This window comes from Oncorhynchus masou, chromosome 19 (assembly GCF_036934945.1).
Source record: "Oncorhynchus masou masou isolate Uvic2021 chromosome 19, UVic_Omas_1.1, whole genome shotgun sequence".
In the NCBI taxonomy this organism is placed as follows: domain Eukaryota; kingdom Metazoa; phylum Chordata; class Actinopteri; order Salmoniformes; family Salmonidae; genus Oncorhynchus; species Oncorhynchus masou.
Window position 1 is genome coordinate 7,709,932 of NC_088230.1, and position 6,000 is coordinate 7,715,931.

Sequence of the window (6,000 nt, forward strand, 5' to 3'; positions counted from 1 at the left end):
AACCTCTCTCCGGTATCCCTCATTAACTTCTTGGTGACAGGGGGGCAGTATTGAGTAGCCTGGATGAATAATGTGCCCAGAGTAAACTGCCTGCTACTCTGTCCCAGATGCTAATATATGATATAGTATTGGATAGAAGACACTCTGAAGTTTCTAAAACTGTTTGAATGATGTCTGTGAGTATAGCAGAACTCATATGGCAGACGAAAACCTGAGTGAAATCCAACCAGGAAGTGAGAAATCTGAGGTTTGTAGTTTTTCAACTCTTTGCCATTCCAATATACAGTGTAAATGGGGTCATATTGTACTTCCTAAGGCTTCCACTAGATGTCAACAGTCTTTGAAGGGGGAGAGAATGCGAGGGGATTGAGCCAGGTGTCTGGTAGAGTGCCACAGGATATTGACGCGCAGTCACAAGAGAGTTAGCTCTCGTTCCATTGCTTTTCTACCGACAATGGAATTCTCCAGGTGGAACATTATTGAAGATTTATGATAAAAACATACTAAAGCTTGATTCTATATTTATTTTGACAAGTTTCAACGACCTGTAATATAACTTTTTTTACTTTTCGTCCGACGTTCGGCTGGACCTGAACGCACGTTTAACAAAAGAAGCTATTTGGACATAAATGATGAACTTTATCGAACAAATCGAACATTTATTGTGGAACTGGGATTCCTGGGAATACATTCTGATGAAGATCATCAAAGGTAAGTGAATATTTATAATGCTATTTCTGACTAATGTTGACTACACAATATGGCGGATATCTTTTTGGCTGCTTTGTTGTCTGAACGCTGAACTCAGATTATTGCATGGTTTGCTTTTTCCGTAAAGTATTTTTTAAAATCTGACACAGCGGTTGCATTAAGGAGAAGTATATATCTAATTCCATGTATAACGCTTGTATTTTCATCAACATTTCTGATGAGTATTTCTGTAAATTGATGTGGCTAGCTGCACAATCACTGCATGTTTTAGAACTACTGAACGTAAATGCGCCAATGTGAAATTAGATTTTTTTTTATATAAATATGGACTTTAGCGAACAAAACATACATGTATTGTGTAACATGAAGTCCTATGAGTTTCATCTGATGAAGATCATCAAAGGTTAGTGATACATTTTATCTCTATTTGTGCTTTTTGTGACTCCTCTCTTTGGCTGGAAAAATGGCTGTTTTTCTGTGACTTGATGGTGACCCTACCGTTGCAGCCTGCGCGAGGATGCCCGTCGGGAGTTGGCCTGCAGCGATACCACTCTTATCTTCGACCAGTTGGTGGACATGATAACCTGCTGGTCACCCGTGGACGTCCAGAGAGGGCTCTGTCAATTCCCTCTCCCAGCACCACCGCACCGGTGCCTATGGAGCTGCTGCGCTTATGGAGGCCGGAGGAGTGGCTTTCACGTGTACCAGCAGGTTATCTGTGGCCGCAGAGGTCACACTACTGGTCGGTGCCGTGTTGGTTCCTCTAGGGGTCAAGGCAGCAGGCAGAGTACTCTGGTGTCGGCCCAGGTGAGCATGCACCACTCTGTCATGCACCACTCTCATCCACCTGTTTTTGCATGTTTATTTTCCTGAGTTTTCCCGGCATTCCCAGCATAAGACGCTCGTCGTTTCAGGCGTCGATTCAGGCGCGGCGACAGAGCATTCGCCCAGAGGTTAGGGATCCCTATTGTTCCAGTGGCTAGGCCTTTCCCAGTTCACACTCTGGATAGTCAACCATTAGGGTCCAGGTTAATTAGGGAGGCTACCATTCCCCTGGGATAGTGGCGCAAGGGGGTCACGAGGAGAGAATCAGTCTCTTCCTCATTGACTCTCCTGCATTTCCCGTGGTACTAGGCCTTCCCTGGTTAGCTCGTCGTGACCCCACCATTTCATGGCAACAGAGGACTCTCACGGGGTGGTTGCCTAAGTGCTCAGGGAGGTGTTTAGGGGTTTCCATTCGTGCTACTATGGTTTAAAGTGCAGACCAGGTCTCCACCGTGCACATTCCCCCCCATTATGCCGATTTGGCTCTCGCCTTCTCCAAAAAGAAGGCGACTGAATTACCACCCCATCGATGGGGGGATTGTGCGATAAATCTCCTGGTAGACGCTGCACTTCCCAGGAGTCACGTGTATCCCCTGTCACAGGCAGAGACGGTGGCTATGGAAACATATGTCTCCAAATCCCTGCTTCAGGGGTCCATTCGGTCCTCCACTTCACCCACGTCCTCGAGTTTCTTTTTTGTGAAGAAGAAGGAGGGAGATCTGCGCCCGTGTATTGGCTATCGCGGTCTCAACCAGATCACGGTGAGGTACAATTACCCGCTGCCGCTTATCGCTTGTGAAACACCCATTGTAAATTAAAAACACAGTCTCCAAATGCATTTGTAAATACACCCTTGGAAGAGGGTGAAATTGCAGTTCCAGCTGTCAGTAAAGGGAGAGTGTAGGCTACTGCATAGGGCAGGTCATTTTGTGGGAGGACATTATGAAAATATTCTCCAGTTCCAGTCCCCAGAGGGGAAAAATAAGGACAGAGAGATAATAGCAACATAATATTCAGAGCTGTCTTATTTTAATATAATGAATCTTGTTTCTTTGTGATGTTTTCTGTTCTCAGATATGGAAAGCTGTGAAAGCCTGTTTGCAGACGAAAAGAGAGGTCCCAATATGTGTCCCAAGAGACTAGGGGTATTTCCTATATGCCATGGGTTATTCTGCATGTGTAGGCCTAGCTATGTTAGCAAATTGTATATACAAAAATACAGTTAAACATCACACACAATGTATAATGTCACGCCCTGATCTGTTTCATCTGTCTTTGTGCTTGTCTCCACCCCCCTCCAGGTCTCGCCCATCTTCCCCATTATCCCCTGTGTACTTAGACCTGTGTTTTCTGTTTGTCTGTTGCCAGTTTGTCTTGTTTATCAAGCTTACCAGTGTTTGTCCTGTCAGCTCCTGTCTTTTCCTAGCCTCTCTTTTTCTCGCCCTCCTGGTATTTGACCCCTGCCTGTCCTGACCCTGAACTCGCCCGCCTATCCACTCTGCCTGATCCTGGCCCTGAGCCTGCCTGCCGTCCTGTACCTTTACCTCTGTTGCTGTAATAAACATTGTTACTTCAACAAGGTCTGCATCTGGCTCTTAGCTTATCTTGATGTATAAATCTATTACAGTTGGCCAACCCTGCTGGAGGTCTGCTGGGTGTGCAGGGTTCTATTTCAGCCCAGCAATACTTGATAATCTAGTACACTATTGATTGGCTGGAATAGAATTCAGACTAGATTTTTTTTTGTTAACCTGAAATGACTACTTGTTTCTACTCAATAATTGATTGTTGTTTAGACTAAGATGCTTAATCTTTACGAGTTAGCTTATTTGTACATTTTTAAGTAATTAAGTGTTGATTATTTGAAGTGAAGTGTTTAAACTTGTTTTAATTCTTACTGTTATTCAAAATGAACTAGTATGAATGTTGATTACTCACATATCACAATCCTGCAATAAAGAGGGGAAGGGGTTTGTTCTCTGTGCTGTATTCCCAAATGAACATGTCCTTTTTGTCTTATCTTAAAATCTCCAATCTGTTTAATTTTGTCACTCTCAGTATCAGCTATGTGAATCCATTCTGCAGCATATCATATAGCATGTGTCACTGGTGTAAAGAGGAGTAGGCAGAAGGCAGGTTTAGAACTACTGAGTTTTTTGAAGCACCGTAGATCAAAGCGGGACAAAACCCACATGCTGTTTTGCTCAAAATGTATCTTCATAAACAAAAAGGCACAGGACGAACCCAAAGTGCAAAATATAAAATACTCAGTAAATAGTAGGAGAGATTCCTCTCATGAAAACAAGTAACATTTGCAATGACCGACAAAGACAAATGCCAGAGGGAGTATATATACAGTGATAGAGTGGGGATTGGAACCAGGTGTGTGTAATGATGACGAGACAAGTCCGGGGTTGACGAGTGAAGATTCCGCAGGCTGGCGACACTGAACGCCTGAGCTGGACAGGAGGGGGAGCCAAAGAGAAGGCTGGTGTGTCGTAGGCCATAGGCCTACAGTGTGATGGCATTACTGGCCTTATGGGCATCTGTCATCCGAAGCAGAGAATAGCTAAACTCACACATTGTTTACATGGTTTACAGGTTCTCAATTTAAAATGACACCAGAAGACAATATATATATGAGGCAACCCATATACTAGATGTCTTTTAAGTGCTGCATTACAGATAAAACATTTTATGAGGTTAATTTATTTTAGCAATGTTGCTTGCACAATGATTGCAGTTGGTCCCACAGATAGACAGTACATGGTTGCTCTATGTATCCCTGACCCTAGATAAGCTAAAGACTGGGCTAACACAGCTAACCCTTTAGGTCAATAATATAATGTTTTTATCAACATTTTGTCGGCTTATAATCGTGAGAGAAATGTTACTAGCTATTAACTAGCTAGTGAGTTATACCTAGGTAGTTTACAATGTTAGCTGACTTTTCTCAAATCAAACGTCATTGAGGCTAGCTACTTTTTTGCCCCTCCTACTAGCCTTTACAGCCAAATATCACTTCAGAAACGTTAAAATAAAAAGATACTGATATGGTCAGCATTGTAGGTCATTTCTCCCCTCTTGCTGCAGCTTTAGCTCACCTTGAAATAACAGAAATGCTGTGAAAACCAGCATGCTGAAAACTTTCTCAAATGTTTAATCACCAGCTCCTTGTTGCTGGCCAGTGTTTCCAACTATTTTTCAGCAGTGGTGTAAAGTACTTAAGTAAAAATACTTGAAAGTACTACTTAAGCAGTTTTTGGGGTTATGTGTACTTTACTTTACTATTCATATTTTTTGACTACTTTTACTTTTATTTCACTGCCCCTGAACAGGCAGTTAACCCACTGTTCCTAGGCCGTCATTGAAAATAAGAATTTGTTCTTAATTGACTTGCCTAGTAAAATAAAGGTAAAATAAATAAAAATGGCATTTGGCTCGACGCTCAATCTAGCCCGGCCGATATGCGGAGCTGAAATATACCGCACCGGGCTATGCACCTGCACTGGGGACATCGTGCGCACCACTGCATAACACGATGCCTGCCCGGTCTCTCTAGCCCCCTGGTAAGCACAGGGAGTTTGCGCAGGTCTCCTACCTGGCGTAGCCATACTCCCTGTAAGCCCCCGCCCAATAAATTTTTGGGGCTGATTCCCGGGCTTCCATCCACGTCGCCGTGCTGCCTCCTCATACCAGCGCCTCTCCGCTTTAGCCGCCTCTAGTTCCTCCTTGGGGCAGCGATATTCACCAGGCTGAGCCCAGGGTCTTTTTCCGTCCAGTTCTTCCTCCCATGTCCAATTCTCCAAGTGGTGCAGCCTCTCCCACTGAAGCTGCTTCTGTTGCCTCTCCTCTGCTTCTGTGGCTCCTGCCTGTTTTTTTGTTTTTTTACCTTTATTTAACCAGGCAAGTCAGTTAAGAACAAATTCTTATTTTCAATGACGGCCTGGGAACAGTGGGTTAACTGCCTGTTCAAGGGCAGAACGACAGATTTGTACCTTGTCAGCTCGGGGTTTGAACTCGCAACCTTCCGGTTACTAGTCCAACGCTCTAACCACTAGGCTACCCTGCCGTCCCAAGCTGCTCGGTCCGTGTGTGGTGGGTGATTCTGTAACGGCGTTCTTCGTTTGTCGCAAGAAAGTCGGACCGAAATGCAGCGTGTTGGTTACTCATGTTCTTTAATGAAAACAAATGACGATTACATGAAAATACTAAGACAAATACAAAACAACAAAACGGAACGTGAAACCTAAATACAGCCTATCTGGTGAAACTACACAGAGACAGGAACAATCACCCACGAAATACACAGTGAAACCCAGGCTACCTAAATACGGTTCCCCATCAGAGACAACAAGAATCACCTGACTCTGATTGAGAACCGCCTCAGGCAGCCAAACCTAAACTAAACACACCCCTAATAAACCACAATCCCAATGCCTACAAAAACCCCAATACGACAAC

At 44.0% G+C, this 6,000-nt stretch overlaps 1 long non-coding RNA gene across 1 annotated transcript; it reads left to right on the plus strand.

The window, feature by feature from the left end:
- Positions 1-1,360: 1,360 nt before the first annotated feature.
- LOC135505531 (uncharacterized) lies at positions 1,361-3,532 on the plus strand. The gene is made up of 3 exons (XR_010450279.1): positions 1,361-1,518; positions 2,611-2,681; positions 2,838-3,532. It is a non-coding gene; the product is annotated as an uncharacterized LOC135505531 (long non-coding RNA).
- The last annotated feature ends 2,468 nt before the right edge of the window (positions 3,533-6,000 follow it).